At 43.6% G+C, this 13,551-nt stretch overlaps 1 protein-coding gene across 5 annotated transcripts in view; it reads right to left on the minus strand.

Moving 5' to 3' along the window:
• The window catches only part of Rnf150 (ring finger protein 150), a 252,760-nt gene that overhangs the window by 127,114 nt on the left and 112,095 nt on the right, over positions 1-13,551 (minus strand). The gene's annotated exons all lie outside the window — the stretch shown is intronic.

The raw sequence follows: 13,551 nt of genomic DNA on the forward strand, positions 1-13,551 counted from the left end.
GTTTATCCACAGAACTCCCCTACCAACTCAACCTTTTCTGGGCCTCCATGTCACCATGTAAAGGAAGCAGAGAGAAAGGTCTCGGAAGCCATCTGCTTCCATTGAAATGCACGACCGCCATGCTCAAATGAGCACTGTGTATTGTTCTGTTCCGCTGGACATTTCGCCCTTCTTCCAAATGATGATCTCATAGCATATGTCTCCCTGACAACCCCCCACACCCCTTCCCACCCACGTTCTCAGTTACTGACCTTAACCACAAGAGTTCTTGAAGAAAAGCACCTAGCTGCAGGAAATGCTCTGTCCCATTATGAAATGAGGTAGTTCATGTAGAACCACCTGGCACAGGGCCCGCCATCGGAAAACCACTAAGTACATGCTACTTTTATTGATAGCATTATCATGACCTTGCCAGTGCCAAACATACCAACCAGTCTGCCTTCCACCACTCTCCTCCTGTCCCAACACAATAAACGTTTCTTGTGCTAAGGCGGCCAAATCCTATCAGTGTGATGAACCCCACCTGTCATCCATCTCCCCGAGGTACAGAGTGTGCACACGGGAAGTTTGAGCTGGGGAGAAAGTATAACTTGATTCTTGCAGCTTACCTGCTCAAGTACCCCAGTGGTCTTAAATAAGGACTCCTGTGGGGCTAAGCTGTGGGACACATTAGCCCTGCAAGGGACAGAGGACACAAAACTTCCTTAAAAGAAGAGAGCCGGAAGTGAGGCCAGAAACAGCTGACACCAAGATTGAGCCATGGGCGAGCCGACTCTGAGTCAGCCTCGTCTGGGCTTTTCCTCTATTGCTCCCGTTTGCCATGATCCCTCAGTGCCAAACCTCCAATGCGGAACCGTCCAGCTTCTCATGCCACACTGTTGTTGGCGCCGAAGCTCGGGGTATTTTCATGCCATTTCCACCTGTTATCTAACTTGTTTTCCTTCAATTAATTTATGCAGAATTCACAATAGAACTCACCTCTAATGTCTTCATATATTTGGAAAAGAATGTCTGCATCCAGTTACGTTGTGAACATCTGCCTGGTCCATACACTCAAAGCCACCCTGAACTGGAAGGGTGACCAGTCCACACAGCTCCTGTGTGCTAGTGGACTTCCTACCTCAGCGAGACACTTCTGTAATACAGAACCAGGTGCTGTCCATGCAATCCATGTATTTTCACACATTTGGGGGATAGAAGGATATTGTCGGGAACGTACTCTTAGTTTTGACAGTAAATATACTTTACGGTATGAATATTTAAATTCAAAGTAGGAGTAATTGAGGGTTAAAAGATTATTTAGGAGCCCAACTGGTTAATTTTTAATGCAAACCAGCTGATAGTTTGCATTATCTTCTGATAATGAACTTAAGTATCTTCTGATATTTCTCCAGAAGATATTTAAGTTCAAAACAGGAATGTTTTGGGGTTGCTAGATAAACACCAGGCAATTTGTCATAAACTTGGAACAATCAAATGTGGCAAGTCACTGAAGTACATTTTAATCCTCACAGTGGTATTTATCATTACAACCAATAACAATCAGCTTTCATGAGGTCAGACAACCTGTAAGGGGCATGCTCCCTTGGAACAGCTGTCGTAACTTAACTAGTAGACCATACGACATTTTTCAAAACATTCATGCATGTCCCTATTGTCAAGTCTGTAGAAATTTCTGTGAAATACAAGGGAAAGTGTTAAGTACAAAACGAAGCATTACTAGCTCCATCTGCAGCATTTTTCTTGGGACATGATCAGTAAATCAAACTCACAAATAGCTTATTTCTAGTTTTTGTAATGATTATAATACAATAGGGTTGAGGTTGAAATGAAATAAATTATGGAGTACTAATTGGTTTTATAATGATGGAGTTTCAATTAGAGTCATTTTTATTACAGAAAATAAGTCTAAGAACCTTCTGCTCATCTGTAAAACATTTTACATTTGAATTTTGGTTTGGACAAAGCTCAATATCTGTACTATCACTTAGCATCAGATTAATGAAGTCATAAGACAGGAGATGATGGGGAACTAAAATTCTCCAGCGCAGTTTTCAATTCCTAAAAATCTTAAATAAGATAAAATAGAACCCATTGCTATAACATCTAGCTGGGTGACTCTGCAAGATTTATTAAACCTTCAGTAACCTTAAAGCTAACAGTTCATGGTAGCTCATGACAGTCAATGCACTCAGTCCAGAATGTTGACTGGAGATAAAGTGGACAAATCCAGATAACAAAACTTAAGTCTATACGCTCAATGGACAAATCCAGATAACGAAACTTAAGTCTATGTGCTCAATAGATAAGAACTATTATTACTTCATTCATAAAATAAATGTTTAAGACATTACAGGTAGTGCAAACCCTGCACTTCGATCCAGAGACGCAGGGAAAGAAGTGTGTTATATATATTAACTGCCAACGGTATGGAAACAAGCATGGTTTATTGACGACTTGGAACTCCTGACTCCTGTAAGGATCCTCCACTAGGCAAGTCACTCTGTGGAAAGAATCTCCTAAAAGTTCCTGTGTTGACGCCTGTTCCATGGTCTATGATGTTATCAGCAAATGGCAGCATCTTTAAGAGATGGAGTGTAGTTGGAGGACTTCCATCCCATCAGGACACATTCATGGGGAGGATTGGACTCCAGGCCTTCTTTTTTCTCTGTTCCCTCTCTGCCATGAGGTTGGCAGCTCCCCAACAATGTATTCCCAGCGTGATATGCTGCCCTAATATAAACCCCAAAGCAATGAGTCTATCTGGCTATGGATAGACACCTCCAAAACTGCGAGCCAGGAAAACTTGTGTTTGTATAAGCTGATCATCTCAGATATTATATTGTAGTCATGAAAAGCTAACACAAGCCATTTCTGGAACATCAGAGGGTTGGCCTGGTTGATGAAAGGATATTCTAAGGCAGATAAATGGAAAATTCATCTTCAAGGTCAAAGATGAACATGATGGAGCTAGTAATTCACAGTCAAGTTCATGTCATTCTCTTGAGGTAGTGAAAAAGAAGTATACATTTAGTCAGACTCAGTTACATGATCGAAGAAGACATGGACTTACATGCTGCATTATTTATAACTACTAGAAAAACGTCATCTCCTCCCTCTTTAACTAATTAGACTGCCATTAACAAACAGGAACCTAGAACTGCAAGCTAAGGCACTCAGCATCCTGACTCCAATGAGGCTCTGGATGGGACCTACTGTAACTATAGGGCTGCATAAGCCAGGAAAGGGAACGAAAGGCCCCTTACACGGTTTGTCTATTTGTCAGCAGTCTGGAATTCCCCATTTACTGTATCATTATAAAACATCTCACTACCTGATTCATCTGTTTCCTTTTAGTGTTCAATAAGTTGCCCTTGAGACAAAGAAATGAGAATTCCCTTATTCAAAATCCACATTGGGAAAAATCCCTTTTCAAAAGTCAACTTTGCTACTTTGATTTCCAGAAGGTGGGAATCCCCAGTGTTCCCTGTGGTAAGATGACATGGCTCTGAGCTCAGCAATGTTAAGGTCAGATGAAAGACTAGCCATTGGAATAAGGAGGCACAGTGAAGCCTTGGTGGACAGAGGACAGGTTTCCCTAGTCCCAAAGTGTCACAAGCTTCGACCTGATGGGTAAATAGTGCAGACTGGGTGCGGAGAACTTTGCTAGGCAAAGGTTTTCTGATGTACACGATTGGTACCCACCTCTCCTTGGTCTTTAGTCTCTCCACCAGTAGTTCTCACGGGAGAGGTAACCAGTGAATTCTCTCAGGTCCTCAGGTCTAATCTGGGAGACAGTTGGGCAACAAGCTTGAGAAGTAGATCTAGAATCGGAGACATACCTGCTTTCCGTGTTCATAAGTCAAAGTGTCTAGCAGATCTGGTCCATTACCCTTCTATAAACCCATGCATGCTTTTCAGTACATGCTGTTCTGATTTTCAACTGCCATTGCCTGGATTTTATTGACCAAATAGCTTTTCTTGGCCACTAAGGGTTGGGCACTGAATTATTGCCACCTGGGTGTAGCCCCAGTGACTGAGGAAATTATGTACAAATACCACAGCCTTCCTCCCAGGGCTGGAATAGCTCTGTACACATTTTCTACACCATTTTGTCAACTTTCCAAGTGGCATTTAGCCTCATTTCTCATAGGAGGCTGCTGGATAACACGCCGTTTATGGGCGCCCTTCTCTCCATGGCACAGGTTCCCATACCCAAACAGGAGTTTCCTGGAACTACCTTTCAAACAAACACTCGGGATCTAAATTCTCATCTTGTTCTGCTTCTGGGCAACTGAGACTTGAAGTTCCTGACTAGATGTTCTAGTGGAGCACGCTGCAGTGGTTGCCTCTAGCTACCTGCTGCTGGCATCCGCAACGCAGCCATGAGGCTGGGGAAACGGATCTTTCCATCTTAGAATCCACTAATTTGATCTTCATTTAAAGTCATTACTGGGCTCAGCTATCAGAAAACTTTTAAAGTATGTTTGAAACAACTGGAGTATTTGAAATCACTTCTTATTTGCCCTGGTTTTCATGAAACCTAAGTACAAATCAAGTGTTTCTGGAGAACGGTAACAGCCAAGCCTGAGTGCAATGTGTTAAAATGTAAAATACAAATGAAAATTTGAAGGCCAAGTATTTGAAAAACTCCATTGATATTTAGATATTTAAAATGATGTTTTTCTGAGTAGATATTAAAATGAACTCCAGATATTGTGGACTGCATAAACCATGTTCAATTCAATGTTTCCCATTTCCCCATTCTTCTATGACAAAACTGGTCATAGAAGTCTAATACGAATATGCAGCTTATATCATATTGCCTTTGGAAAGTATTGATCAGTCATACACTAAAGGAAGTGTATTTGCTAGCCCAGCGGGCACAGTCACTGCTGTGCAAAAGGGTCATGACAAGAAAATAACCCTCATCCCCTGTCTTCTTAAGGGGTTGACATTTAAGTGACTGCCACAGGCTTGGCAACGATATTGGAGCCCAGTGAAAGGCAAAGGCTACATCATCTTCTCAGGTACGCAGCTACACCCTCGTATGAGTAAACTACTGATATTCGTGTAAGTTACAGAAAGTGATTGAAGAAACAATGCCAGCCTATAAAAGGCAAAGCCTACAAGCTTGCTTCTGCCTGAAAGTGGAGGGAACACTCTGCCCCTGTCAACTTTTTGGAGTGAGAATTGATGACAGAATTGGGAATTAGGTGCTGATAGTAGGTTTCATTGTCTATGATATCAACTATTTATTTGTTGTACAGAGGAAGAAAACAGGGCCACTAGCCTGGTGGCCGGCTCACGGTGTAGGACCGCTTTACTCTCTATCAACAAAAGAGGAGAAGAAATGACAGTTCTGGGCCACTTTTTATGCTGCTATCGGCAAAGCCCGCAGCTTTCTGTAGACTCAAAGCTCATGTTTTCACACTCACCACCCATGCACCTGCCACCAATTCTCCTCCATAGCTTCCTACATATTTGCTTCCACATTTCTGGATAATTTAACTAACATTTCTTGATTTATAACTTTTTATTTTAAACTTTATTCTTAAAAACTATTGCAAGTAAAAAAAAAAACACAGATGGAAATTAATCAGATGCAAAGACTACACAATTCCATGAAATCCTACGCAGTTGGAGTAGCCATTGGAAAGGAAGCTGTGGAGCTTCACATTGAATTTTATACTTCACTTTATACTTTATACTGACATATTGCTACCATGAATAAAGTCTTAATGGTACTCATCTCTGCCATCCTCAACTCCTTTCTCATATCTCACTGGATGAATCAGCATTAATTCATGCAAATACTGTTCATCATGGCATCAAGTGATAGATGACATATGGCTACCCACTCTTTGGTTTTCCTGGAGTTGATAACTGCGTCAGTTTTTCACTTGCCTGACTTTCAATATTTCCATTGTTTCTCCCCCAAAATGCTACTGTATTTCAGTCATATGTTCATCAGTACTTTTTCTACTTTCTTCAAACACACTGGTTGCACTTTTAGACTTCTCCTTTTCTTTCTTTCTTTCTTTTTTTTTCCTCTGGGAGAAGTTCTCTCTGAATCTCACTGTCATTTAGCTCTTGCATGGATTTACTTCCTCCCAGCTCAGGACGTAGCTATCATTTAAGGGCATTTCCTACATAGAGAGGAGATTTCACTCCCCCAAATCAACTTTAAACTATGTTTTATTAATATCTCACAGGCATGTATTAAATGCCAGTATAATAGTAATGATGATATCACAAATATCCAAATATTACAGATATTTAAAGTCTGAATTGGTTCTTGTATTAGTCACCTTTCTGTTGCCGTGATAAAATGCCATGGCCAAAAGCAACTTAAGGAAGAATTTATTTTGGTTTAAGGTTTTGAAGGGCTAGATAGCCACGCTGGTAGGCAAGATATAACAGCAGGAACAGGAAACTGAGAGATCACATTTGGACCATACACAGGAAGCAGAGAGCACAGCAGAAAGCTGGGTGAGGCTATGAACTCTCAAAGACAGCTCCTAGGAACATGCTTCCTCCAGCAAGGCTCCACTTCCTAAAAGTTCCATAGCCTCCTCAAACAGTGCCACAACCTGGGGACCGAGTGTTCAAACGCATGTACCTATGGGGTGGGGGGGACATTTCTCATTCAAACCAAAACAGCAGTTTTTCTAAGTATTTGAAATAGACAAAAAGTGTCCTTACTTGAAACATTTTGGAACATTTGGGATGCCTATCCAGCAAATGCTACCACATGTTGTAGTGGTTTACACTTGTTATGGGAAATCAAACCTGATTCTTCCAAGGTGGGATAGGAACTGACACACGTTTTAGTGCCCAAGACATTTATCTGGCAATTCTGTTGTTAATTATCAACTAGCTCAACATTGTGGGAAAATTTGGGTTGTGAAATCTTTACAGTGTAAGTTGAATTGGAATTTGAAGTCAGGACTACATTATTGTTGTCATGGTGATTTCTTTTTGGCTTATGCTCAGCCAAAGAAAATCCCAATGCTAAGGGGACCTCAGAAGAGGTTTCAGATGTGAGTAGAGCTAAGAAGCACTGTTGTGGATGAGAGGGTAGCATTTCTCTTATAGCCAACCAGGGAATGGCTTCTGAGTCCACCCTCCACAGTTTGTGTAGAAAGGAGGCTGAGGCCTGGGAAATGGTCCAAGACGAAGGGAGGGTGGACTGCAGCCTGCAAGTAGCTTACAAACCTTCAGAGTAACAGAAGCCATAGATTCCTAACAGAGAGATTATCACATTAGGGATGGATGCTATCATTTGTACAAACTACACTTCCTGGAGGGGGTGGAAATAATTTACACAGTTACATCAATAATTCTAACCCTTGGATATGTGTCTTTGTAAGATTATAGCAACTGAACATGTAAATCGAAGCACTGATTCACAGTCCTGTTGTCTTAAACATACGAAATGTAACTTTTAATGATCTATTAACTATTTATAGTCTGACAGTACCTTATGCGAGCTAAGGGTACATGCAATTGCGCTGGCCCTAGGAAGCCCCAACCAGGCACAGGGCATTGCAGAGGGAATGAAGAACATTTTGGTTTGTTCAGATAGAGATTTGTTCATCCGAAGCCCCTCACTGACTACCTGTATGGAGATTGAGGACGGCAGTAACCAGAGGGAGGGGTTCCTTCCTCCTTCCTCCAGGCCTTTTTTGGCACCTATCTGAATGTTCTAGATTAGAGACAGATTTCCATGCAACTCTGGTTCTTTTCCTTTCTCTCTGGTGCTGGGGACCAAACTCACCGGCTCAGGCTCTACCTCTGAGTGACAACCCCAGCCTCCGAAAACCCTCTCGTGCATCCTTGTCTTAGAACTTGAAATCCGTTTGCTCACACATCCACCCTGGACGGACCTGGGAGCTAAAGCCTTTCTCATGTCAACTGAAGGCTTTCTGCAAGTCGGCCTCCTGGTCAAGGCAGCATATTTATTGTCTGGTACTAACTGTTTCCATTTGCTGGTTCTAGTAACCACCACTGCCTTCTCTTTTGTGAGTAGCCACGAAAATAACAAAACAATTGCTTTCTTAACTCCCTGACTTTCACTTGAATATTTCGCAAATATTAATTTTCAAAAGCTCAGAACAAGGCTAACAAATTAACAACATAAAAATCCATTTCCTTGCTAGAAATAGGCAGTGTGGAGTGTCAGAACTTCAGCCTTTAACATGTTTCTGATTAAGGCAACGGACAGTTCCCTATGCGGGTTGTTGAATAACAGGTAAAGTTTCTTTCCAAATCTGAACAAGTATATGCTGACTGAAATTGGAGAAGAAGAATAACTTATGTAGAAATAATTCTAACTATAAATATAGAGAACAGGAAAAACATGTTTGATCTCTTTCCCGGTATAATTACTGAATAATTATTCAAAATTCAGAAAGACTAGAATCAAGTTAATAATCCGATCTTTAGTTCAAATTCCAGTTCAGTCATTCAAGAACTGAAATTCTTAAAATAATACAAATTCCTTGGGAAAATCCACAGTTGCATGACCCCCGCTCCTCCAGGGAGGAAGGCGTGCGATCGATACTGTCTGGGAAGCTCTTTAAGTACTTCCATTCTCTCTCGCTGAAGGATGTGGACTCATGGTCCCCCTTGCATTTCCTCACTGAAGCCTCCAGGAGGGTTGGCATGTTTTCCTGTACCTGCCCCTCAGCTCAGCATCTCTGTCAGAGAATACAGACATGCATCACAAGCTGGGATGATGATATGAAGAGATCCCGAGGTCCTGAGGATTACTTTGGAATGGTGCTCAAGAGCCATAGGAAGTGTGGGGGTTTTGTTTGCTTGTTTGATGAGTCAAGGTCTCCCTATGTATTCTGGTTGTCTTGGAACTCACTATGTAGACCAGGCTGTCCTGGCACTCACTATGTAGACTACGCTGGGCTTGAACTCACTATGCATACTAGGCTTGGCTTGAACTCACAGAAATCTACACACCTCCACCTCCCAAGTGCTAGGATTAAAGGTATGTGCCACCATGCAGGGCTGCAGTGTGGTTTTAAAAAATGACTAAATTTATGCTTACTATGTGTGCACCCAGTGCAAGTCCCCTTGGGGACCATGAGGAGGTGTCAGGTAGGAGGACCTGGCTGTTGTGAACCAACTGTGTGGCTGCTGAGACCTGAACAGATCCTCAGTCAGAACAGCAAGTGCTCCTAACTACTGAACTATCTCTCCAGTCCCCAAAGGGTGGTCTTACTGGGCCTTATTGCTCTTGCTCCTGGGAAGAAAAGGCCCACAGACTGGAAGGCACGGCCAAGGGGTGCCATTGATGACTGTATCAAGCAAACCCATGGCACTAATTTATTATCTTACTGTATTATGGGCCCAGGGTATGAAACAAGTGTTACTAATCAAGGAGCAGGCAGGGAAGTGCTTCTCTGTGAAGTTCTGAAGGACATTGTTCTCCCGGCTTTTCCATCTCCCAGATGTGGCCTACATGCCTTGGCTTGGAGCTACATCACTGTGATCTCCTCTCTCTGACACAACCCCCTTTATATGAATTCTTACAATTACAAGGTCATCTCAAGGTTCTAACTCCATCATATCTATGAGATACTGTTGGCCATGAAAGGTACCATGTCTACAAGCATCATTGTTCTGTCCACAGTCAAGGACGGTCATAGTGGGTTATATTACCGGGAAAAAAAATCTCACAGGAGTAGGCACAGCCTTCTGGACCCTCCTCAACTACAATGAAGCCCTCTCATTTCCCTAGCTTTTTATATCATCTGTTTATATGGATGGAAAATTAGGATTATGATTTCCCTAAGGTCTACTTGGATTGCCATAGACTGACCACAGCTAAGAACTGATTTCAGCAATCACTTAAACTGTACTCCTCAGTGCCGAGGAGAGTTACTTTCTTGACTTTCTCCCCCTCAAAAGGCAAAAATTCCAGGGCACCAGCAGCACTGAGCTCCTGGGCAGAGACTTCTAAGAAAGGCAGGGACACACACTGTAAACCCTGCCCAGGAGGGACCACAGGCCTGGTCTACTTTGGCACAAACCAAGGCTGTGTGTGTGTGGCTACTGCTGGCGTTAGCAGTTAGGAGTTGCCTTGGTAGACCTAAAAATAGCTGCTACCGGCATCTGATGGAACATGAGCTTTCCAAATAACTACCCACTCCATCTCAGCTCCCTCAAGGCCTTCCTAACCACAGAAAGGCACACACACACATGCTTCCTACCCCTCTAGAAGAAAACCTGAAAAGGCCAAAGCCAAGAGGAAATTCACGTTCTTTCCTACTTGGAAAGAATCCAGGCAAATCCTGATGTCAGCCCCATTCCCTGCATCCAAGGCTGATGCTCCACTGCTGAGCTCCCTGCAGAATTTTCAAGGGACCCAGAGTGCAAGCTGTAGCCAGATCTCCCCACACTGAGATTGTCTTGTAGACAAAGGCCCAAAGGCTGCTACAGTAGTAGAGCTATTGTGTTCATGCCGGACAGCATGGGCATAGGACCATGGCGAGGGCAGCTCTGGAGGAGGCTTATTTGTAAAACATATTGATAGTCTCTCTCTCTCTCTCTCTCTCTCTCTCTCTCTCTCTCTCTCTCTCTCTCTCTCTCTCTCTCACACACACACACACACACAAACACACACACACACACATACACACACAACTGCCTATTGAACCATCCATAATGGTCTGAAGCCAGAGGCTAGTGTCGAAGGGTGATCTTACTGTGGTGGCTGGCCACACAACAGAAACCACACTTGAAAGGGACCAAGGCCAACAGTGCTGAGAGTAAAGAGCTCTCAGCAGTAAGAAAGTGAGGAAGGGTTCATGCCATCCCTCTCTGGCGAAGGGCAGGCCATCCCTTGAGAGGCTCAGCTGAGTGGAGAGTAGGAAGATTTATTATTTGAAGTTGCTCCTTGGCTTTGCAGGACTCAGTAGGATGGGACCATATCTTAGTTTAAATCTCTGTCTGTCTGTCTCTCTCTCTGATACAGGCCACTGCTCAGCCCCAATCTTAATTTCTTTACCAGTTCTTAACCACTCCTGGTTAAGAAGAAGTTCTGTATTATGTACCACAGTGGAAAGAAAGTTTGATGGTTAGGAAAGTTTAGCACATCCTAACCATTCTGCTTCGCCTCGTGTCTACAGGGAGACAGCCACTGCTCTTGGTACTTCAGATGGCCAATGAAGGAACAATTCATGGATGCCAAAGTTACTCAAGAAATACCCGAAGAACCCAAAGAACAAAACCATTTTTTGTTCTTGAAAAAACCATCTTGAAAAAAACCAACCCCCCAAAACATACACACACACACAAAAAAAAAACAACAACAACAAAAAAAACAAGCAAACAACAACACCAAAAAACCAATCCAAAGCCAAAACAAAACAAAACAAAAAAGAAGTGTTTGTGGAATCCTGTGTGGGCACAAATCAGCAACAAAGGGAGGGAGGAAATCACCAGGAAAAACACCTCGGGGAGAAGAGTTTGAACTAGGGGAAGGGATGAGGCAGCGAGAACATTCCAGAATAGGAGAATGTAAGCCAGACACAGAGAGGCAATAGATCTGCATGCTCTCCTCACTTGCAGGAAACCCCATCTGACCTCAGGAGGCATCCACTTGGAATCATCTTTCACAGACACACTGGGAACAGCATGGCAACTTCCATCACGTGCAGGTGCACATAACTCTACCCAGCACTCCACTCTTAGCAACCGATGACCACGGAGGCGCATGCAGGCATGTGTGTGAGGGAAGATTTACACAGGCCCTTGCTGTAGCCCAGTTCATGCTTTTGATAGGAATACAATCTAAACTCTAGAACTGTAGTCTAGAGGCTAGCAATGGCAGATTGTTTAGAAAATTATAGCGTATCCACAGGGCAGGATTTCACAAACTTCGTAAAACATGCAAAAACATCAGCTCCATGTTAATGGGTATTGGATAATTGTCCCTATTTAATGTCGAACGAAACCAACAAAACCTAAGTGTAAAACTGCCTCCAATGTGCAGGCACTCACTGTAAGAGGAAAGAAATCATCCTCACGGACTGCCCATGGATGCACAGTCTGCTAGCATGAAAATCAAGTTGTAACAGACAGGCATGAAGGAACTGGAGGAAAACACAGCTTTCACCAAATGCCCCTTTGAATTCCACATCACACTTGCGTATCACTCGTTTAAAAATCACCTTAAGAGGCCAGAGAGATGGCTCAGCAGTTCAGAGCTCATACTGATCTTATAGAGGAACGGGCTTTGATTCCTAGTTCCCACACCTAGGGACTCACAACTGCCTGTAACTCCAGGCCCGGCACTTTTCTAGCCTTGTTGGCCACAGGCACTCATGTGCAAACTGCCCCCACCCCGCCATAATTAAAAAAAGACTTTAAAGGTGCTTTCTGCTGACTGGGTGGCTTCAGGGACTCCAGAAAAATTAAAGTCTCTCACTTCTAGTTGGAAGTACCCCACGCCAAGTTCTCGGTGTAGCCTCCGGTTGAGGCTGAGTCAGGAAGTTATCAATGCAAAACAAAAGAGACCAATTCAGGCTCATATTGAGGCCCCCAGGAGCTTTACTGGTGGTCAGGCCCTGTCATAGAAAACAAGGCACCCGTCTCTGGTTTTGTGTCATGCAGCCTGAGCAGACATGACTGTGGAGGAGGGCTGTCCTCCAGCCAGGGCTCAGCTGACTACCCGGCCTGCAGGGGGACACTCTGCTAAGCCAGACAGGCAGGGTGGGGATGGGGAGGCCAGGGTCCTGTTTGCTGATGTGACGGTTCTCATATGTGACGCTCTGCTATCAGCCTCATTTGACAGGATTTGTCTCAGGAATATCTCTTTGCTTCTTCCAGCTCACGGGATCCAGAATCCAGAACACAGAGTGTGCACCGCCAAGTCAGCTTCCAAAAATAGTATGGCTTCACACTTGTGAGGGATAAACAGCAACCTGTAACTAGAGTGCCCACTCCGTGAGAGAGCTACTTTAGCTTGCAAACCGGAGGCTGCGGCTGCCACAGCATCCACTTACTGTTCTCGAGGCAGGCAGGCAGCGTATCGCCCTTGGCAGTGCTCAGAAACCTGGGTCCTCCAAGAAAGAGCCGGGAGATCACAGTCTGTCTCACTAAGAGACAAGGGCATCGCAATCCCTGCTGCTTGCCCAGGTAGAGAGGTATGTGGCTGTTCTAATGAGCAGATCCAAGACTCCAGAAGGCACAGACCCACCTAGACCTGCTCTCCGGCACTAAACGCTGTCAAAATGAAGCTGTAGGGCGTGGTGGTGAAAAGCCAGTCTAAATGAAATGCCTTGCCCATGTTCGACCCCATTCTGGTTCTGTAACTATGTACATTCATGAATCTTGCCTTAGGATCTTTTATTTCTATCATTTCATAGTTGAGCAAAATACACAGTCTTTGAGAAACATTAAGGGAATGGACAAATGTGAACACAATCCAATTCACTAATGAGAAAGATCATCGCTTACAGCCTCCCCACCCTCATTAGCCTGCAGAGGAAGCTACTGTGGATCTGGTTTGCATTTGCCTGTCTTCTAAAC

This window comes from Peromyscus californicus, unplaced genomic scaffold (genome assembly GCF_007827085.1).
Source record: "Peromyscus californicus insignis strain IS unplaced genomic scaffold, ASM782708v3 Scaffold_8__1_contigs__length_139910024, whole genome shotgun sequence".
NCBI lineage: Eukaryota > Metazoa > Chordata > Mammalia > Rodentia > Cricetidae > Peromyscus > Peromyscus californicus.